Below are 23,477 nucleotides of genomic sequence, written 5' to 3'. Positions count from 1 at the left end.
AATTTTTTTGTTTTACTGTTTGATAAGAGATGGAGGGCTATTTGCTTGGTTTTGTTCTCTGAAGCAGTCTCCTGCAGCCCAGGCTAGCCTAGGATGACCTCATAACGGCTAAAGGGCTCCTGGGTTTTTTGTTTTGTTTTTGTTTTTTATGTTTTGATTTGGTTTTGGGAGACAGAGTCTCTTGTACCCCACGATGACCTTGAACCCACGACCCTCCAGCTTTCCAAGGGCAGGCATGAGCCACCATACTTGGCTCAGGGGTTACTTTTTCTATGTATGTATGAATGTGAGTGCACATGTGCCGTGGTGTACCACGGGGTCAGGGGACTATCTCAAATATCTTTTTAAGGTTTATACTTTTATTCATGTGTGTGTGCAGGTACCCAAAGAAGCCAGATGGGTCCCTTGGAGATGGAGCTACAGGCACTTGTGAACCACTGTGGGTGCTAGGAGCCAAACTTGGGTCCTCTGGAAGAGTAATGGTACTCCCGTTTCTGCCTCCCATCTCCTTTAAGAGCTCTGGGATTACAGATGCCATGTATACCTCCTGATTTGGGTTTGGGGTGTTCAAACTCATGTCCTCATGCTTGCAGAGCAAGTGACTTTACTTACTGATGGCTTAGTCTTTCTTCTTTGTTTGGTTTTTCAAGACCAGGCTTCTCTGTGTAACCCTTGCTATCCTGGAATTTGCTCTATAGACCAGGTTGGCCTCATACTCCGAGATCTGCCTGTGGAGATTTCTATAACAACTAATATACACGCATTTAAAAGAATTAAAGTCATAAAAATTTCGTTAACAAGTTGAGAGTTCATAGCTGTTATTCCAGCACACAGAGGCACGAGAGCCAAGAGTTTAAGGTTCCCCTTACTACATAGTAAGCTAGAAGCCAACATGGGTTACATGTGACCCTGTCTCAAAAGAAAACAGCAAAATTCCAAAAGGAAAAATAATAAACCTGACTATTTAAGAAGCAGCAATAGGATGATCAAAAGTTTAAGGTTATTCTCAGCAACACAGCAGGTCTGAGACTGGGGTAGATGAAGCCCTGGCTCAAAAGAAGAGAAGAGAATTTAGTATTTGGAGGGGAGGTATAACTAAATGATAGACTACATGATTAGCATGCTGTCCTTAGATTAATGAGTAGAAGGGTGGATGGGTGGATAGTAGGTACGTAGACAGATAGATTGACAGACAAACAGATAGACAGATGAGGCTGGGTATCCAATATGCCAAGCTAACAGAGTTCCTTGACAATAAACATGCACTATGATGAATATAATGACCTACAATTCAGGCATAAAGACATTAAACCACTTAACCAAAATCATAGCAGTATTAAAAAGAATAGCTAATACTCAAATCAAATTTTGAAGTCCAAAAAATCTTGATTTTTATTAATGTATTGTATACTTGCTATAAAAAAAGCCATTGACATCTCACAAGATCTGGAAGTCGAGAACCCTGTGCCGCAGGCGGCTGGGCAATCCTGGGCTCATCAGAGGCAAGGGCTCCTTCCAGGGTGCTGTTTTACCCTTTCTTAGGCTTTTCACCTCAGGTACAGATCAGGATTTAGTGTCAGGTTTCTGTAGAACCCTCTGGAGTGGCTGCTGCAGACAGGCATGGGAAAGGCACTCAGAGAGCCTGGGAATTTAAGGGGAGAGAGGACACTTGACTGCGCTCAGGATGGGGGACTTGGAGTGGCTGTTCTCCAAACTGTACACCTCACCTAATTCCCTCATTCTTTACTCTTTCTTCCTTATTTTTTCTTGTCTTTTTTTTCTTTTAGCCTTTATTTTCATTTATTTTGTTTTTGTTTTCTGTGTAGCCCTGGCTGTCCTGGTACTCACTCTGTAGACCAGGCTGGCCTCGAACTCAGAAATCTGCCTGCCTCTGCCTCCCAAGTGCTGGGATTAAAGGCGTGCGCCACCACTGCCTAGTTCTACCTCTTTCTAGGTCTCAGACCTAGCCATCTATCTAGTCTCAAGGCCTGTATTCCTGCCATGAAATGGGGCTGGCTTCCATATACCATTGCCAATCGATCTCAGAGACTAGTATATAATGGTGACCAAGTTGACCGTGGACCCAATGGTAATAAATGTCAACTAGGGCTGGATGTTGGTGCATACCTTTACTCCCAGCACTTGGGAGGCAGAGGCAGGCAGATTTCTGAGTTCGAGGCCAGCCTGGTCTACAGAGTGAGTTCCAGGACAGCCAGGGCTACACAGAGAAACCCTGTCTGGAAAAACCAAAACAAAAAACAAAAAACCATCTGGGGCTAGACCTAAGATGTCTCGCACATTCTCCCTTGCTCTTTGTCAGGCCGCCAACCTGTGTAGATGCCCATGGGAAAGCACGGGAGTCTCCCATCATACCCTTGGGAATGGGACTTTTAACACTGGATCCTCCTTCAGCTAATCCTGTAGATGACCGTGCCCACCAAGGTTTTGCCTGTAAGCCTGTGGTTTAAATATGAAATGTACCACAAACCTCCAGTGAAGGCTTAGTCCTCGCTGTGGCAGTACTCGGAAGTGGGGCCTTGAGACATGATGGGAAGAAAAGCATGCGGGAGCCAAGCTAGGATCATGCCTGAAAGGATTATCAGGAGATGGGCCTTGTTGGGCACGTAGGTCATGGGAGGTTCTTCCTTCTTACCTCTGTGCTGTTTTTCTATGGATGGGATCTTTTGGTAGCCCAGGCTGGCCTTGAACTCACTGTATTGCTGAGGAGGACCCTGAACACCAGAACCCCAGGGTTTCCTGCAGATGAGGAAAACCCCCTATCAATGTGAATCATAGCCCAGTGCTCGAGGTGTCCCCTGAGGGCCTGTGGTCAGTCTTTTGCTTTTTTTTCTCTTTCTCTGCCTCCTGGAGGCCGTAAGTGGTTTTGTTCCTCACCGACACTCGCTGCCTAGACTCAGGAGCACTAGAAGCAAAGGAGCCGATGACCACAGACACGCCTCTGAGGCCATGAGCCAAAATCCACTATTCTGCTTCTCAAACTGTTCTCTTCAGTGTTTGTCACACTGACAGACAGCTCACAACCCTCATGAAGAAGTTTGAGCCACAGGACCCCCAACCTCAGACTCAGAAACTATGTGAGGTATGTTTTAAGTTGCTAAATTTGAAATTTGGGAAACTTGTTATTGTGGTTAGTTTGTGTCTTTTTGTTCTATTTTATTTTTTTCTGAGACAGGGTTTCTCTGTGCAGCCATGGCTGTCCTGGAACTCTCTCTGTAGACCAGGCTGGCCTCGAACTCATAGAGATACACCTGCCTCTGCCTCCCAAGTGCTGGGATTAAGTGTGTGCTCTCCCACTGCTCTGTGAACTTTCAGATTCTCCCCTGCACCTCCCAAGTGCTGGCGTTACAGGCCTTCACCACTCCACCAGGTTTCATATGACTCTGGGGTCAACACAGCTGTAAGGCTCTCTGGGAGTTCAAGGCCATCTTGGTCTATGTACTGAGTTCCAGGACAGCCAGGGCTATGTAGAGAGACCCTGTCTCAAAAAACTAAAACCAAACCAGACAAACATAAATCCTTAAACGCCTCAGGAATAATTAGACACAAAAGCAGTCCGTGAGGTAGTGTGTAGGCTCTTGTGGAAAAGATGTTTGTCCTTGTTTTGAGACAAAGTCTTGTATCATAGTCTAGGCTGGCCTGGAATTCCCAATCCTCTTTGCTCAGCCTCTCAAGCACTGAGACGAGAGGTGGATGCTAGCTACCACACGGGCCTTAATTCTATATTCTCTCAGTCGTCTCTTGGCTCATTGGTTTTTGTCAACTTGATATACGCTAGAGTCATCTAGAAAGAAGGAAGCTCATCTGAGAGAATGTTTCCATTAGACTGACCCGGAGGTAACTTTACAGGAACATTTTCTTGATTAATAGTTGCTAGGAGGACTGGAGAGATGGCTCAGTGGTTAAGAGCACCGACTGCTCTTCCGAAGGTCCTGAGTTCAAATCCCAGCAACCACATGGTGACTCACAACCATCCATAATGAGATCTGACACCCTCTTCTGGTGTGTCTGAAGACAGCTACAGTGTACTTAGATATAATAATAAATAAATCTTTAAAAAAAAATAGTTGCTAGGAGTAAGCCCAGCCCATTGTGAGAGTTGCCACCCCAGGGAAAGTGGTCCTGAGTTGTAGAAGAAAGATAGCTGAACAAACCAGGAAGAGCAAGCCAGCAAACTTCAGGTCCTGTGTGAAATTCCTGCGTTGACCTTCCTTCTTGAGGCACCCTAAGCTATAAGATGAAATAAACCCTCTCTTCCCCAAGTGTTTTATCACAGCAATAGAAAACAAACTAAGATAGTCTCCATCACTGGGGCAGAAACTACATTTAATTTCATTAAGCCACATTCAGGAGAGCAACAAATGAAGTAATCAGTTTGTGGATGGCCTAGGAACTGATTGTCTGAGGAACTCTTCAGGAATTAAATGATGTCCTATCCCCTCACTTTGTAAGGCCATGTGTAGTGGTAGAAATCTTTAATCCCAGCACTCTGGAGGCAGATCTCTTGGGAGTTCCAAGGCTGACCAGGGCTACATAGTATAGCTGAGATGCTGTCTTTGGAAAAGCAGGGTTGAGGATGTAATAGACACTGAGATCTGGGTTCAAGTCCCAGCACTGAAAGACAACAAAAAACAAACAGAGCTGAGGAGACAGTTCAGTCAGGAAAGGACTTGCCAGGCCTGAAGACCTGAGTTTCAGTCCATAGCCCTCACATAAAACAGTCCTGCATGGCAGCATACATTTGTAACCCCACTGTTGGCAGGTGCCGAGCATCTCTAGGGAATGTGCACTGTTGATATGGGCATGGCCTGTCAAGGACAGCCGTATCTCAGCCTCTCGGGAGAGCTGTAGCCTTTCCTGGGTAAGCTCAGGGGTATGGCAAAGCTTTCCTCTGGTCTGAGAGTGAATGCTGACAGGACGTGCTTTCTCCCTCTGGATGTTTACAGCCTGAAGACTGCTCCTCTATAGGAAGGAAGGGTGCCTACAGAGATAACTAAGACAGCCACTGAGCTCAGTGCTGTGCAGTTACTCTGGTCCAACTGCATCTAATCAGCATGCAGAGTTACCAGGGTGCTTTGGTCAACCTGCCCGTGTCCGGCTTTTCTATTCATATGTCTATGTGTCTGTCCTTTCTTCATTCCCTTGACACCCCAGTTAAGTCCTCAGTCTCTGGAGCTGTGCAAGGACAAGGTACAGGTAGATCACTGGGATTTGCTGGCCTGGCAGCCTAGCAGAAGCAGAGAGTTCCAGGCCTGTGAAAGACCCTTTTTAAAAAACTGTAGAAAAGCCGGGCGTGGTGGCGCACGCCTTTAATCCCAGCACTCGGGAGGCAGAGGCAGGCGAATTTCTGAGTTCGAGGCCAGCCTGGTCTACAAAGTGAGTGCCAGGACAGCCAGGGCTACACAGAGAAACCCTGTCTCGAAAAACCAAAAAAAAAAAAAAAAAAAAAAAAAAAAACTGTAGAAAGAATATCTTGTGTATTATACGGATGTATCAACTGACAACTGAAAAGCCTATGGCCTATGGCTTATGCCTAGGAAGGCCTAGGTGGGGCATCCGGGAAAGAGAAAGGGTTCTGGGAGAGAGCCAGGAGGGAAATTCACCGGGAAGATGTCACAAGAGGGACACATGATACCTGAGCATAGGTAAGCAGCCACATGGCAGAAGGTAGGCTAGAATACATGGGATATTTTAAGTTATATCTAGCTCTTGCTCCTTCGCCTGCTTGCCGCGTGAGACTGAGTAACTGCTAGATCCTTGGACTTCCATTCACAGCTGCGACTGAACCATTGTTGGGAATTGGGCTGCCGACTGTAAGTCATCAATAAATTCTTTTATCCATAAGTTCTGTGACTCTAGAGAACCCTGACTAATACAGAAGATGCCCCAATTGACGGCTGCCTCCGCAGAGATAGCTGCTGGATTGCTTTCATCTTATAAGACTCCAGGACAAACGCCACAGAAGTCAACCTGAAATTGAATATTCTCATATTAACAACCCTCCATTCTTTCTTTCTTGCTTGCGTGTAGGTGCATGTGTGTGTGTGTGTGTGTGTGTGATGGGGGGTTGGGAGGAGGCTCATGGCAATGGCACGGTGTACCTTCGGGGACTAGAAGACAACTTTTTTTTTTTTTTGGTTTTTCGAGACAGGGTTTCTCTGATAGCCCTGACTGTCCTGGAACTCACTTTGTAGACCAGGCTGGCCTCGAACTCAGAAATCCGCCTGCCTCTGCCTCCCGAGTGCTGGGATTAAAGGCGTGCGCCACCACGCCCAGCTTTGCTGTGGCATTTCTCACCTGCTCCCAAAGTCTGTGTCATTGACTAGTGCCACCTGACCTCCAACCCCCAAGGGTAGGTAGGGTCGGGCTGCGAGTAGTCTAGGGCATACACAACAATCTTTGACTACATAGCAAGTTCAAGGCTACTGGGCTATGAGAAACACTGCCTTTCAAAAAAAAAAAGACAAAAACAAAGGAGGCTAGAGGCTGGGTGGTAATTCAGAAAGCTGCTGGCTGGGCATAGGAATTTGAGTTCAAACTCTAGAATCCACATGCAGAAGCCAAGCATGGTGGTGGTACATGTGTATAATCTCAAGACTGGGAGGCGGAGGCAAATACATCCTTGAAACTCGCTGGCCAGTCAGTTTGGTGTGTATGCGGTGTGTTTAAAGTCAGCACTTGGAAGGCAGAGACAGGCAGATCTCTGTGACTTTGAGGCCCGGTGGTCTATAGAATCAGTTTGAGGACAGCCAGAACTACATAGAGAAACCCTGTCTCAAAACAGAAGGACAGCCAGGCGTGGTGGTGCACGCCTTTAATCCCAGCTCCTGGGAGGCAGAGGCAGGAGGATTTCTGAGTTCGAGGCCAGCCTAGTCTACAGAGTGAGTTCCAGGACAGCCAGGGCTATACAGAGAAACCCTGTCTCGAAAAAAACAAAAAACAAAAAACAAAAAACAGAAGGACAACAAGGTGGATAGCTTCTGAGAAATGACTCCTGAAGCCAACTCTGGCCTCCACGAACATCCTCACACAATGCACACCCAACAACCACCATCAAATGAACTCGAACACACACACACACTTCCTTTCACTAACTATGGCAGTTTGGGGGTTTCTTTCATGCAGTGACTTGTTAAACTAAATAAGAGATTTTAGTACAACCACTTTATGCTTATCCCCGGCTGGCTTACAAATAAGTGAGACTCAGACTATGGTTATTTTATTTGGCCTTGACAGTTACTGAAGGTATACCTCCCCAGCGGTGTACCCCAGATACTTGCTGTTTCTCTTGGCTGTGTGCTCATGGTCCCTCTCCCCTCATGGCAGCTTCCTCCTCTCCCTTCTTCAGTCACTCTTCCCCCACCAGGTCACTCCCAACCCTAACCTAACCTCTAATCCCTTCAGTAATTGGCTATAGCCAATTTTATATAGCCAATAGTTTTTAAATCAAGGAACAAGGTTTGCATAATGAATGCTTGTAAACACGAGAAGTCACTCATAGGCCTAGAATAATTCTTTAGGTATAAAATTTAGCATTACAATACATAGCAACAGACCAAACCTCAACAATTCTCATTTCTTTGTCTAACTTTAAAGGTTCTTTCTTTTATAGTAATAAACAACATACTCCAGGGACAATTACGAAATTATTATGAAAATTATTAAGCAAAAGTTACATTCAAAAAAATCCAGTCTGTTTACATTTGGCTGCTCAGGAGAAAATACTCTATTATCTATCCTGGTGAGTTCAGAGTTCTGTATCTAAATCAATTTTATCCTAATTTGTATTACAATCCGAAAATTACCTTCTTAGACCTAAAACATTCTTTTAAATCCTAAACACCTTAACCTCATAGTAAGACTATGGCTATTTAGTCTTCAGTCCTGTCAGAGATTTGAGAATATTATTTGGGTATGCAGGAAGTGTGGAAATTCGGTTTCCAAAAATCATAGAAATCTGCCAGGCAGTGGTGGCGCACACCTTTAATCCCATAACTTAGGAGGCAAAGGCAGGTGGATTTCTGAGTTCGAGGCCAGCCTGGTCTACAGAGTGAGTTCTGGGACAGCCAGGGTTACAAAGAGAAACCCTGTCTCGAAAAAAATAAAAATAAAAAACAAATTAAAATTTTTTTAAATTAAAAAAAAAATGTTGCTCTTCCTGTAAGCGGCCAGAAGTCACCTGCCAAGATGGTTCGCTACTCTCTTGACCCAGAAAACCCCACAAAATCATGCAAATCAAGAGGGTCAAACCTTCGTGTTCACTTTAAGAACACCCGGGAAACTGCCCAGACCATCAAGGGTATGTATATCCATAAAGCCACCAAGTATCTGAAGGATGCCACTTTAAAGAAGCAATGTGTGTCATTCCGGCAGTATAATGGTGGAGTCGGTAGGTGCGCCCAGGCCAAACAGTGGGGCTGGACACAGGGTCGGTGGCCAAAAAAGAGTGCTGAATTTTTGCTGCACATGCTTAAAAATGCAGAGAGTAACGCTGAACTTAAGGGTTTAGACGTAGATTCTCTAGTCATTGAACACATCCAGGTGAACAAGGCACCTAAGATGCGCTGATGAACCTACCGAGCTCATGGCCGGATTAACCCATACATGAGCTCCCCCTGCCACATTGAGATGATCCTCACTGAGAAGGAACAGATCATTCCAGAGCCAGAAGAGGAGGCTGCACAGAAGAAAAGGATATCCCAGAAGAAACCGAAGAAACAAAAGCTCATGGCCCGGGGATAAATTCAGCATAAAATAAATGCAGATAAAGTTAAAGGTCAAAAAAAAAATGTCATGCATGGTAGTATATGCCCAAAGTCTCAGCACTTGAGAGGCTGAGGCAGGAGGATTGCTATGAGTTTGAGGCAAGAGTTAATACAATAGCATAACCTGTCTCAAGAAACAAAGAACAAAGTACACAAAAAAACCCACAATAAAACCTTTTAATAATGTCTCTTTATTAAATCATTTGTTGTTGTTGTTCATTTTGTTTTTATCATTTGTTTGGGGTTTTGTTTTTGTTGTTTTGCTTTGTTTTTTTTTTGTTTTGTTTTGTTTTGTTTTTTGTTTTTCGAGACAGGGTTTCTCTGTGTAGCCTTGGCTGTCCTGGAACTCACTTTGTAGACCAGGCTGGCCTCGAACTCAGAAATCCGCCTGCCTCTGCCTCCCGAGTGCTGGGATTAAAGGCGTGCACCACCACGCCCGGCTCTGCTTTGTTTTTGAGACAGAGTTTCTCTGTGTAGCCCTGGTTATCCTGGAACTCATTCTGTAGACCAAGCTGGGCTCAGAGTTACAGATCTGCCCTACCTCTGCCTCCCAAGAGCTGCGATTAAAGGTGTGTGCCACCACTGCCCAGTTAAACTATTTGTTTGAGAGGCAGAGGCTCACACTGTGCTCAGGCTGGCCTGGAATATATGTAACCCGTGCTAGCCTTAGTCAATCCTCTTGCCGTGGTCTGCTAACCCCTGGGATTAAGCGGAGGGCAACAGTAGATCAGAGAGAGGAAAATAGGCTTGCTGCACTTCCAGTTTGCATCTGGAGGGCACAGGACATGCACAAGGACACAAGGTACTCCTAGACGTTGCAGCCCCACTTACTGACCTAGCAAATCCAAAGCCAGCGGGTCCAGGTACTTCAAGTTAGCAGGAAGGCCTGGAGTGAGGAGCCCGCTCAACACGGACAGGAGACTCAGATGCCAACAGATGATGTGATTGACTCATGAGAGAACAGTCGAGTAGAAATTGAAACACCTCGGGATCTCACCCTGCAGCGCACTCAGAAATGGCTGTGCTGTAAGTACCCTTACCGTGGGATCAACAAGCCAACACTCCAGCAGATTTTATTTATTTTATTTTATTTGAAAAAGGTATTCACACAGCCCAGGCGGGCCTCAAACTAACCATGAAGCCAAGTCCTTGATCCTCTCACTTCTACCACTGAGTGCTGAGATTTCGGGCCTGTACCATCATAACAGGCTTCTACAGTGCAGGCACTCTCCCCACTGAACTACAGCAGCCAGCTAAAGGGGAGAGGGGTGTTTACATATGTCAGTATTCAAATTTACAAGATGAGAACCCAGCAAAGTGGTCCATTCTGAGTCAACTAAGACTGCTTTATTCAAGTTGTGTAAGTATACACGCCAATCAAAGGGGGCCAGAGCATCATCAGTTGAGTTAGCAATGGCTAAAAGTAGAATCCATCCATTTTCTCCTTAATTTCTACTACCTACTGCAGGGGTTAGCAGACCACGGCAAGAGGATTGACTAAGGCTAGCATGGGTTACATATATTCCCACCTGTTCATATCAAGTCCCATAATTAAAAGAATGAGACCCTATCCTCCACAGGCAGCCTTTTGGTAGGGTGGTGAACTTTTTTTGTTTGTTTGTTTTTGTTTTTTTGAGACAGGGTTTCTCTGTATAGCCCTGGCTGTCCTGGAACTCACTTTGTAGACCAGGCTGGCCTCGAACTCAGAAATCTGCCTGCCTCTGCCTCCCGAGTGCTGGGATTAAAGGCGTGAGCCACCACGCCCGGCGGGTGATGAACTTTTAAGGTCATATAGAAAGAATTGCCATAAACTGGAAGCAAAATGGATCTATCTTAGATTGCCAAAATATACCAAAAACATGGAAAATATATCCTTGTCAAAAAGAGAATGCAGGGCTGGCAAGATGTCTGAGCAGGTAAGGAAGCCTACTGCCAGGCATGCCAACCTGAGTTCAAGTCTTGAACTACACACTTAGAAGAAACAGCTTAGTGTACAAATTGTTCTCTGACCTCCACATGCACTCTATGGCACATACAGACACACACATACATAGACACATACACACACACACATCTTTTTTGTTTGTTTTTGGAGACAAGTTATCTTTGTGTAGTCCCAATTGTCCAAGAACTAGCTCTGTAGACCAGGCTGGCCTGGAACTCACAGTGACCTGCCTGCCTCTGTCTCCTGAGTGCTGGAATTAAAGTGTTTGCCACCAAAGCCCAGCAACCTCATTCTTTTTGTGTCAAAACTTTTCTTTGTTTCTTTTTTGAGACAGGGTCATTCTATGTAGCCTAGGCTAGCCTCTGATTTGTAGCCTCCTACCTCAGTCTCTTCAGTGCTGAATTACAGGTGCACCACCACACCAGCTAACATTCTACATCAAGTATAGCCTAAAATGGAAACCCAAAGGTGCCTGCCATGGATCATGCAGTCTCGAAGAGGAGCCAGCACTGTTCCCATGGTGTGTGACTGGAATATTCTTGTTTTGACCTGTTACTATAAGGATATCTCCGCTCCAGACTGACTTGCTAACCTGGAGGGTTTCACTAGTTAGTCCTCAGAGAAGAGGAACTAATGGAAAGAAACTATTGCTTGGGGCATGGTGGTTGGTGTTTAATCCCAGCCCTCAGCAAGCAGAAGCAGGCAGATCTCTGAGTTCGAGACTAGCCTGGTCTACAGAGCGAGTTCCAGGACAGTCAGGGCTACACAGAGAAACCCTGTCATGAAAAACTGAAAAAAAAAGAAAAGAAAAAGAAAGAACTTAAAGCTAAAGAGAACCTGGGTGCTTTCCCAGAAATAGACCGTTCTGTTGTATCCAAAGCAACACATTCCGTGTCATTACAGTCTCAGCCTATGATGACAATCATTCACTCAACACATGCGATGTGTGACACTCCTGGCCAGGAATCCAGCTAGAGTATGTTCAAGAGATTGTCAGGAGAAAAATTACAATTAGAGTAGACAAACAAGAAAGGAAAGACATCATAAGCTCTAGGCTAACCTGGGCTGTAGTGTAAAAAGTCTGAGAGCTGGGCAGTGGGGCCCATGCTTTTAGTCCCAGCACTTGGGAGGCAGAAGCAGGTGGATTTCTGAGTTTGAGGCCAGCCTGGTCTACAGAGTGAGTTCCAGGACAGCCAGTGCTACACAGAGAAACCCTGTCTCCAAAAACAAAAGCAAAAACAAACAAAACAAAAAAGTCTGAGAGACAGAGAGAGAGAGAGACAGAGACAGAGAAAGAGGGAATTAAGGCATGGCAAGAGGAAGAGAAGCACGGATTGGAGGAAGGAATTGAAGCCAGGCTTACAAGTCTAACAAGCCCCACCTATTGTAGAAGGAATGTCCAAAGTCAGGAGTTTGAGGCCAGCTTGGCCAACACAGTGAGACACTATCTCAAACAGACACAATAAGCAGACAGTGGCGGTGCATCCCAGCACTTGGAAGGCAGATGCAGGTGGATCTCTAAGTTCAAAGCCAGCCTGGTCTTCAGGGCAGCCAGGGCTATACTGAGAAACCCTGGCTCAGAAAAACAAAAAACTAAAAACTAAAAAACAGAGTAAACAAAGCAACAACAACAACAGCAAAATGTTCTCAAAATGGGCAAAGGATCTGAATTAACATTTCTCAAAAGACCTTTATTGTATAATGCCAGAAATATTGGCATATTCCTGTAAATCCAGCCCTCAGGAGCTGAGGCAGTAGGATCACATATTTTGAGGCTAGCTTGGATATCTTAGTTTCCTTTCTGTGCTGTGGTAAAAATACTGATCAAAAGCAAACTGAGGAAAGAATTACAATCGACCTCAGAAGCAAGTCAGGACAAGAACTCAAGGCAGGAACTTAAGAAGAAGACGTGAGGAAAGATGCTGACTGACCTGCTCTATTGGGGGGATGTTTTGTGCACTGTATATTCAGATGCTCATTTCTAGGCAGAGATGACTATGTGAACATCTTGGGGGTGGTTCTGTGCAGTTTGTATTCAGATGCCGATTTTGTTGTCATGATGCCCGGTTGCAGTCCTAAGGTTGTCACGGTCAAGCATCTCCAGTCTCAAGAGCAAGCCTGAGCAGGACTCACATTACAGGTAAAGGACCACGTAGCTGGGAAGTAGCCAAGTAGCCAAACCATCAAGCTAGCATAGGAGAGCTAGAATAGATGGGTATCTGCCCAGTTATAGTGCTTGCAGACGTTTAATAAATTTATTAGGTCTCTGTGTCATTTATTCAGGAGCTAAAATGGACTAGAGACAGTGTAAAAATGCCCTGCAGTTATTTGGGAGCAAAGGGGCCAAAGCAACACCTACAATTACTCCTCAAGGCTAGTTCAGCCTGCTTTCTTATACAACCGAGAGTCACCTGCCCAGCTATGGCACCATGCACAGAGGTGAGTGGTACCATCAGTCATCAATCAAGAAAATGCCCCACAGGCCAATCTGATGGAAGCAATTCCTCAACTGAGGTGGTCTCTTCCTAGATCTGTCTAGGTGTGTATCAAGTTGACAGAAGCCAACCAGCACACTGGACTACATAGTAAATTCTAACTCAGTATGAACTACAGGTCAAGACTTTGTTTCAAAAACAAACAGAAAAAAAAAATATGTGAATAGCCAGAAGAAAATGCCAATTGAGAAATATAATCAACCAGAGTGAAAGCCAGGCAGATGGGAACATTGGGAGTTCAAGGCTCTCCTCGGTTACATAGCAACTTGGAGGCCAGCCTGGGCTGTGTAAGACCTTGTCTCAATGAAACAAAAGAAACCCTTACAAATAGACACTATGATACAGCAGAACACAAGCTCATGTGGTTATACAACAAAAGGCAGGAGGACAGTTTAGCAGTGAAGTGCATGCTCCCAAGCCTGAGAACCTAAATCCATCCCTGAGGCCCACATGGTAGAAGGCAGGAACCAGCTCCCACAGACAGCTCTCTGACTTCCACATGTTTTCTGTGCCACATGTAGACCATACATGTGAAAAGAAATGACAAAAACTAAACATCAGAATCCCAACACTTGAGAGGCAGAGGCATGTAGAGGCTAGTCTGGTCTACAGAGCAAGTTCCAGGATAGCCAGAGCTGGAGAGAGAAACCCTGTCTCAAGAGATGAAAAATCTATGAACTATAAACCCAAAACCATTCATCTGATGGGGCTAGAGATTGGGTTCTGCTGTTAAGAGCATCTGCTGCACTTGAAGGTCCCAGGTTCCATTCCAAGCACCCAATCATGCTGATCCCAACTGCCTGTAACTCCAGCCCCAGGGGACTCAGTGCTCTCCTGGTGTTGGCAAGCAAGTTACCCATGTGCACATACCAGCACATGGACATACGCATTACATAATGAAAACATAACAGTAAATCCTAAAAAAACAAAAGCTAGGTAAATACTGGTGGCAATATGGGAAATTGGTGGTGGGAATGGAAAGTGGGGTAGTGTTTTGGAGCTGGGGAGACAGCTCAGTTTGCTGGGCAAACATCAAGACCTGAGCTTGGATGCTAAGCAACCACAGAAAAAAATGAACCCGAATGGATGCATCTGGGACCACAGGGTTGGGGACAAAGGCAAATGGATCTAGGTGCGCACTGGCCATCAAATATAGTCAGAATGGTAGCTTCCAAGTCTGTAAGAGACACTATCTCAAAAACTTAGGTGGAGTGCCCATTGGTGGTGCTGCACACATTCAATTCCAGGACTCGGATGCAGAGGGAGGCAGATGTCTGTGAGTCGAAGGCCAGCCTGGTCTACAGAGACCAGGACAGCCACGGCTACACTGAGAGTCCCTGTTTTGAAAAACAATTAAACAACAACAAATAACACAGTGTTGAGAAATAGAAAAAGACACCCACACAGACTGGAACACGCATGAGCAAGCAAATCCAAATTTTTAGGACTGCAGATTGAATATAGGGCCTTACATGTGCAAGATAAGTGCTCTATCACTGAGATATCATCTGCAATTTAGTTATTTATTTTAATTAATCTATTTGGAGGGAAGTTTCCACATACTTCGGGACATACCTGAGGATCATGTATGATCAAGCACTCCACACACCGAGCTACACTCCGAGCCTCCACCTCGACTCCCAACTATTTTCTAAGACAAGGTCTTTCTGAGGAGCCCTAACTGGCCTGGATCCTTAGACCAGATAGGCCCGGAAGGCAGAGAGTCCACCTTCCAGCCCCACCTCCATAGTGCTATGATTAATGGCACACACCACCACCTGTGGCCTTCCGGTTTTAATTGGAGAAAGAATCTTGATAAGCTACTAGCTTGACCTTGAGTCCACTCCATAATTCAAACAAGTCTTTTTTTTTTTTTTTAAACACCACCCCCCTTTCCTATTGGTTTTTTTGAGTCAGTGTTTCTCTTTGTAGCCCTGGCTGTCCTAGAAATCGCTCTGTAAATCAAGTTGACCTCAAACTCAAAGATCCAAATGCCCTTGCTCCTCAGGGTGCTCAGACCTCAGTCTCTCAAGCGAGGGGCTACGCCATATGTGTCATATAACATAACCCAAGTGGAACAAACAAACAAACAAACGTGATTACAAACGCAAAGTATATTGTATGCCAGCAGCAGTAGCTTTGTGTTCTTTTTTTTTTTTTTTTTTTTTTTTTTGTTTTTTTGTTTTTTCGAGACAGGGTTTCTCTGTATAGTCCTGGCTGTCCTGGAACTCACTTTGTAGACTAGGCTGGCCTCGAACTCAGAAATCCGCCTGCCTCTGCCTCCCGAGTGCTGGGATTAAAGGCGTGCGCCACCACGCCCGGCTGTTTTAATTTTTTAACTTTAGTTAGTTAGTTAGTTTTTTTGAGACAGGTTTCTCTGTGTAACTCTAGCTGTCCTGGAACTAGTCAGGGAGATCAGGATGGTGTGGAACTCAGATCTGCGGTCTCTGCCTCCCAAGTGCTGCCATAGATTGTTAACTGTCGTCCTTGAGTTCTCCTGTGCCTGCTGGACGACTTGGATGCAGCCTGTTGTTCTGTGTGAAACTAGTTTACTTCCGTGTGCCTTATACCACTCTGTGCAGCATTTTAATCTTGGACCCAAACAGTATGATTTGTCAGGGTAATTACCCTTTATGGGCTCTGAACTCCCTTTATGGGTCCTGGATTCCAATTTTTGTCCCTTCGGGCTCTTGTGACTGCCAAAATTACATTGTACATTCCTCCTTATCACTCCAGAATCAGAATTGCCTCAGACAAAACTGTCAGGAGTCCTGGGCTCCTCACTCCAATGTCCTTCAAATAGAAGCCCAGTTCATTTGTTCTTCAGTGTCTTTAGAGGGTGGCTTTTAAAGCATCCCATCCAGCAGGCCCTGCCCTGCTCAGTTGAGGAGTGGCTGAAATCACACAGCCGCCAGCCCCACCCTGAGAGCCCATTCCACTATATTTCTGCAAGGGAAGTCATTAGATCCATGGAGGACTCTTTCCTCCTGTCCCACAGGCAGGGGCACAGGGTCATTCACCATGATTGGCTGTGGGAAGGGTTTCTAAAATGAGGACATTTGGGCCAGCAGGATGGCTCAGCAGGTAGAGGTGCCCCCTGAGCAGGCCAGTGACCTGCGTTGAGGCCCTGGAACCGCCATGGAAGAGAAGAACTGACTTTCTATGTTGTTCTCGGACCTCCGCCTGCACACCATAACCTGGTGTGTGCTAAATATGCTAAATAGGGGACATTAATATGGGAAAATGGCTGATATCCTGAATATACCAAACTACCATCTGCTCTCTCTTTTTTTTTTAAAGATTTATTTATTTATTATACATAAGCACACTGTAGCTGTCTTCAGACACTCCAGAAGAGGGCGCCAGATCTCGTTACGGATGGTTGTGAGCCACCATGTGGTTGCTGGGATTTGAACTCTGGACCTTCGGAAGAGCAGTCGGGTGCTCTTACCCACTGAGCCATCTCACCAGCCCCCCATCTGCTCTCTTAAAGCATACATATATAGCCATATTTGGTGGTAGAAACCTTCAATTCCAGCATTCCAGAGGCTGAGGTAGAATTCCTATGAGTTTCAAGGTCTGCCTAAATTATATAATAAGGGGCTGGAGAGGTGGTTCGGTGGATAAGAACATTGGCTGCTCTTCTAGAGAACCTGGGTTCAAGTCCCATTACCCATATGGCAGCTCACATTTTTCACAATCATACATGCAGGCAAAACACCAATGTACAGGGCTGAAGAGATGGCTCAGTGGTTAAGAGCACTGACTGCTCTTCTGAAGGTCCTGAGTTCAAATCCCAGCAACCACATGGAGGCTCACTGGGATTCCATATCCCAGTGTGGTAGCCAGCCAGCTAATAAAGACTTTCTAAAAAAAAAAAAAAACAAAACAAAAACAAAAAAACACCAATGCACATTTTTTAAAATTTTAATTTTTTATGACCCCTCAAAGTCTATTCTAGTCACCAGGAAAGTGACTTTTCTTTTCTCTTCTTTTCCTTTCCTTTCTTTTCTTTCTTTCTTTCTTTCTTTCTTTCTTTCTTTTTTTTATCTCAGTTCAAGTACTCCTACCTCATCTCAAACACAAGACGGCCTGTCATGGTGGTGCACACCTTAAATCCCAGTACTGGGAAGACAGAGGCAGGAGAGTCTCACAGCTACACAGTGACACCTGACTGGAAACAAACAAACAGATTCGAATTCCTTTATTTATTTAAGACAGAGATGTTTTCTGTCTCCTGCAATCAAAGAATTATATCAAAACAGGATCAGAGAGTAACATTTTATGGCATTAACAATGTAGCTCTGAGCTACTTGAGTTCAGCAGCAGGGACACTGGATTCTGCCTGAGCCAGTTATAGAAGGATTCATGTGGAAAGGACCCTTGAATTACAACCTTCCATTTACAAAGGATTGATGAAGTACAAGGACCAAACAAAAGTCAGCGGATTTCTCTACTGCAAGTCCTCTGATAGCCATTACAATTGCAAGTTATGAGAAAAATTTACAATCACTAAGCAGTGTTTAGTAAATTTAACGTGTACTAATATCTCCGGGACTCTAGTTGGTACAGGAGACAGGATATGATGCTAATGGATGCTGAAAAAGAAGAACAAAACTTGTGGCTAATTTACCAGTCAGTCTTATGAAAACCAAGAGGGGCACGTGACACATTACTATGAACTGTTTAAGAGAGGAGAGCTTCTTTGTTACCAGGGACAGGACTTGAATTATGATCAAGTGATTCTCCTGCCTCAGCCTCCTAGGTAGTTTGGACCATTGGTATATGCCACTATGCCCAGTCAATGATTTTTTAAAAAATATTTATGCATTTATATGTATGGGTATTTTTTCAATGTGTCTGTGTATCATGTGTATGTCTGGTGCCCTTGGAGGCCCAGGAGCTGGAGTTATAGATGGTTGTGAGTTAACACGTGGGTGCTAGGAATTGAACCTGGGTCCTCTGGAAGAATAGCCAGTGCTCTTAACTGCTGAGCCACCTCTCCAGCCCCAAGTCAATGAGTTTTAACAGAAGAGAAAAGCCTGTACAAAGTACGTAGTTCTTTTGTTAAATAGTTTTTCTTATTCAAGTATTTATTGTATTAAATGTATTTTGTGTGTGCTCAAGCCATTGTGTGGCAGTAGTTTCTCTCTTTCTAGGTTTGGCAGCAAGCACCTTTCCCCACTGAGCCATCTCTAACCCTGAACATATTATTTACAACTACCAGGGCTCAGGGGAAACACCCGCTGTGCAAGCCTGGGGGCCTGAGTTCAGATCCACTGGGCCCACTGGTGGAGGTCGGGGAGGCTGGGCCAGTTTAGGCTGCAGGTGAGTGCTGGGTTCAGTGAGGGACACTGCTTCAAGCAAAGCAAAGCAAAGCAAAGCAAAGCAAAGCAAAGCAAAGCAAAGCAAAGCAAAGCAAAGCAAAGCAAAGCAAAGCAAAGCAAAGCAAAGCAAAGCAAAGCAAAGCAAAGCAAAGGAAAGGAAAGGGCGAAGGGGAGTGTGACCTCAGCTCCTGGCCTCTACATTTCAATAGCAATAATCACACCTCCGATAAACCTCATTGGCTATGATACTACCACTGAGCAAAGTTTAGCCTCTACATTTCATGTACACAAACACACATACACACAGCACACAAACATATATCCCATACACACATGCACATGGATGGTCATCTACACACCAAATACAATTTAATGTCTTACCTGCTGCACATTCTAGGCGGCTTCTTGACTAAATTAAATTCCTCAGCTAAACTCTCCAATCAAGAAAAACCCTGAAAAGGCAGTCAAGGGAAAAGTGAGTCACTTTGTTTTCCCTTGAGACAGGGTTTCTCTGTGTAGCCCTGGCTGTCCTGGAACTCACTCTGTAGACCAGGCTGGCATTGAACTCAGATCTCCCTGTGTCTGTCCAAGACTCCCAGCCCCTAGAGATTAAAGGTATGTGCCACCACTGCCAGGCTGACATGTTGTAGCCTTTAAAGCTAATTAATAAGGAGCAAGTTTTACAAAGAAAAGAAACTATGAGCAAAATGTGTCTTGGCCCCCATTATTTCTCTTGCCATACAGCTCTGGTCTCCCAGTCAGGAACCCAGTTAGTGTAGCTGCAGGCAGCCACAGCCCACTGTACTTATGGGCACATCTTCAAAGCTGCAGATGCTTGTGATGAGACACTGATTCCCTCTTATTGACAAAGCACTTATAATGTGCCCTCTACGTCTCTGCACCCCTCTATACTAGCAATACACCCCGAAGTAAACACATCTCCTTACTCCGTACATCTAACTGGAACAAGTGACAAGCACTCTGCTAGTGAGAAAACTGGTGTTAGGCATTGCTGCATCACCAAGACAGAATCGTCTCTCCAACCCACTTAAAATTACTGGCATATAGCTCCATATGCCCTCAATAAAGAAGTCTCTCGCCTATTGTTTCCAAATTAGATCTATGAATAACAAGGCAATTAAAGCTTCAAAGAAAAAGAGACCAGAAGTAATTGTATACATGCATATCTTTTAGTCTCTAAAGAAAAGCGCCTAACTTTGCTAGGAATGTTTTTCAACAAAGCCTTTGTTTATATATAACAGGAGTAAAAAGATTAATAAAGGGAGCTGGGAAAAGGCACCATGGATAAAGCACGGGCCACACAAGCATGAAGACTGCAGTGTGTATCTCTAGCACCCACATAAAATCTGGGCAGCGCCGGGCAATGGTGTCGCACACCTTTAATCCCAGCACTTAGGAGGCAGAAGCAGGCAGATTTCTGAGTTCGAGGCCAGCCTGGTCTACAGAGTGAGTTCCAGGACAGCCAGGGCTATACAGAGAAACCCTGTCTGGAAAAGAAAAAAAAAAAAAAAAATCAAATGAGAGAGCAATAAAAGACACTTTGTCAACCTCAGGCATCCACCTTCACATATGCGCATATGCACACACACACATGCAATCACACATATGCACATACATATCCCTCCCCAAAAGATTAATAAGAGAAATCCAATTTTTTTTTTAATCTGAGTCAGGGTTTCTCTGTATAGCCCTGGCTGTCCTGGAACTCTGTAGACCAGGCTGGCCTCAAACTCAGAAATCCATCTGCCTCTGCCTCCAAAGTGCTGGGATCAAAGGCGTGTCGCCACTGCCTGGCAGAAATCCAATTCTAATCGGAGGAAGGAGAAAAGTCTTAAAGTCTTCCTCTTTAAGAGTAAACTGTAGGGCTACAAAGATGTCTCCATGGTTAAGAGCATAGAATACTCTTCCAGAAGTCCTGAGTTCAATCTCCAGCAACCACACTGTCTGTAATGGGATCCGATGCCCTCTTTTGGTGTGCCTGGAGACAGCGACAGTGTACTCACATAAATAAATGAATAAATCTTAAGGAAAAAGTAAACGGCTAGCTCAGTGTGGTAGTATACATATGGAAAGGCTGAGCCGGGAGGCCCCCAAGTGTCTTGCGTAGGGTTACTACTGCTATGATGAAACACCATGACCAAAAGCAGCCTGGGGAAGGAGGGATGGATTCATTTGGTTTATGCTTCCATATCACTACTGCTCATCAGCAGAGGAAGTCAGGACAGGAACTCAAGCTGGGCAGGAACCTGGAGGCAGGAGCTGATGGAGAGGCCACGGAGGAGTGCAGCTTACAGACTTTGCTCTCCACGGGTTGCTCATCCTGCCTTCTCACAGAACCCAGGCCTACCAGCCATGAGCTCTCCTCGCCCCCTCCTCAGTCTAAGAAAATGCTCTACATACTTGCCTGCAGCCTGATCTTACAGAGGCATTTTCTCACTTGAGATCCCCTCCTCTCAGATGGCTACAGCTTGTGTCAAGTTGACATGAAAAGATCCACAACACAAAGCTTGAGGCCACTTGGGCTACACAGTGAGATCCTATCTCTAAACCAAATAAACCAAAACAAAGCCTGAAACCTTGAGACCTCTGGCTTCGTGGATCTGTCAGTACGGTTTTCCTTCCTTTCCTTTCCTTTCCTTTCCTTTCCTTTCCTTTCCTTTCCTTTCCTTTCCTTTCCTTTCCTTTCCTTTCCTTTCCTTTTCAATGCTGGGGACAAAACTCAGTGCTGGCACATGCTAGGCACATGCCCCAGGGCTGAGCCATACCCTCAAATCCTTGTTTGTTTGGGGTTTGTTTTTTTGTTGTTCATCTGGTGTTCTGGTCCCTTCCCCCACAGGCCTCTGCAGGGTTCCTCCTGCTGGCCTCACACTCATGACAATCCCCCTCCCTCAGGCTCCCAATTCCAGGTGTGACCATTTACATTTTTTTTTTTTTTTTTGCAACTGTGAGAGAGTGTGTGGGTGTGCACACTTGTGGTGATCAGATGATGAGCTACAGGTCCCAGGAAGTGAACTCAGGTCATCAGGTTTTGCCAGCAAGCACCTTTATACACTGAGCCATTTTGTAGACTCTATAGTATGTTTTTAAAATAGAACAATCCCAGCCATTCCCCCATTGCATCACCTCAGGGAGTAAAAAGATAAAGGAATACAGTTACCTCCCCACCAAATACAGCTAATGGCAAAGTTGGAAAAGAAAAAAAAAAAAAAAGCAAAGGTTAAGGTTTTTTTCACCCTCTTTCCAGGCAGGGTCTCATGTAGTTGAGGGTGGGCTTGAACTCACTACTACCTAAAGCTAACCCTAACCTCCTGATCCTCCTGTCACCTCCCAAAGGCTGGAATTACAGGAACAGAGCATCACACCCCAGGTAAGACTTTTCTCTTGAATGAGGACTGAGACTAAGAAGACAGCGGCGAAGAGTCAGGTGAGCAACAGGAATCAGGAGTTAGAGAGACAGACACACTCGCTGACGGACTCTGGCAGGTTAACTGGGGCCTGGTGGTTCTCACAGGGTGGGACTCAGCGGTGGACTGCAGTGCTTTCCCGGCAGGGCATGCACGGAAGCCTGGGACTGAAGAAAGGAAAGTGTGTCGGGAGGCAGAGGCAGGAGAATTTCTGAGTTTGAGGCCAGCCTGGTCTACAGAGTGAGTTCCAGGACAGCCAGGGCTACACAGAGAAACCCTGTCTCGAAAAATCAAAAAAGAGAAAGAAAGAAAGAAAGAAAGAAAGAAAGAAAGAAAGAAAGAAAGAAAGAAAGAAAGAAAGAAAGAAAGGAAGGAAGAAAGGAAGAAAGAAAGAAAGAAAGGAAGAAAGAGTGTGCGTGTATGCGTGCATGTGCGAGTGTGTATGTGCATGTGTGTGTGTGTGTGTGTGTGTGTGTGTGTGTGTGTGTGTCAGTGGTGAAGTGGAAAGAGCAGAGAACTGTTCTGGGAGTCAGCGTATCACATTCATCCCATATCTCTGAGAGAACCGCTCGTCATCAGAGCAGGTCATCTCTCTGCTTCTGTCTCCTCCTCTGACTTAGGAAACTGAACGAAGGGCCTATGCAGCCAGGCTTCGAGAGGCAGAGGAGTCAAGTCAACCAGGCTACACACGAGTTCAAGGCCAGCTCCCGTCTACAGAAACCTTTGTCTCGAAAAACTAACCAACTTGGGGGAGGAAAGATGGCTCAGTAGTTATGAGCCCTTGTTAGTCTCATGTTCATTCCCAGGATCCACATGGCCATTTACCACATCCTTGGGCATCAGGCATGCAACTGGGACACAGACATACAAGCGGACAAAACACTTATGCACATAAACCAATAAAAATAAGCCAAATCAATCAATCAATCAATCAATCAAAACACCTCTGATAGGAATAAGCTTCCTAGGATTTCTTAGAGGAATCCTCTAAGACGTTAAAACAAGCTAAGGTAGCAGGCAGATCACAATGCGTTCGAGGCTACATTTGGTGGACACAGCCAGCTCCAGGCCAGGCAAAGGCTACCTGGTGAGACCCTGTCTCCAGAGAAAACTCAGAGAGATGACCGGAAGGAAGGGACAGCCAGAATAAGTGAGAGATGGAGAGTCACCAGAACCATACTGTGTTACAAAATGGCTATGTCACCTTAACATTTAACCTGGTCTCTTTTGGAGACATCAAGGCTCCACAGTGACAATTAGCAAGTAGCTGATTTACATGGAAAATGATAGATTTTTTTTTTACACAGTTGCAATTATTCAACTTACTAGTAAAATTACTATTATGTGGACTCTGACTCAAAACAAAAGGACTGTGGAAGTTGGGTATGGTGGCACGTGCCTTTAATCAAAGAGCTAGGGAGACAGGGACAGGTGAATCTCTACAACTGGAAGGCCAGCCTGATCTACACAGAGTTCCAGGACAGAGATACAAAGAGATGTGC

General features: G+C 45.1%; 2 pseudogenes; one reads left to right on the top strand and one right to left on the bottom strand.

The window, feature by feature from the left end:
• The first annotated feature begins 8,187 nt into the window (after positions 1–8,187).
• On the top strand, positions 8,188–8,760 carry LOC110293426 (large ribosomal subunit protein uL22 pseudogene; annotated as a pseudogene).
• A 9,984-nt stretch (positions 8,761–18,744) lies between these two features.
• LOC147004200 (U4 spliceosomal RNA) lies at positions 18,745–18,816 on the bottom strand (annotated as a pseudogene).
• Positions 18,817–23,477: the final 4,661 nt, after the last annotated feature.

The sequence above is a fragment of the Mus caroli genome, unplaced genomic scaffold (genome assembly GCF_978045245.1).
Source record: "Mus caroli unplaced genomic scaffold, Mus_caroli_1 scaffold_6, whole genome shotgun sequence".
Classification (NCBI taxonomy): Eukaryota; Metazoa; Chordata; class Mammalia; order Rodentia; family Muridae; genus Mus; species Mus caroli.
Note: the sequence above shows the minus strand (reverse complement) of the source record. Positions and strands in the feature narration are given on the sequence as shown.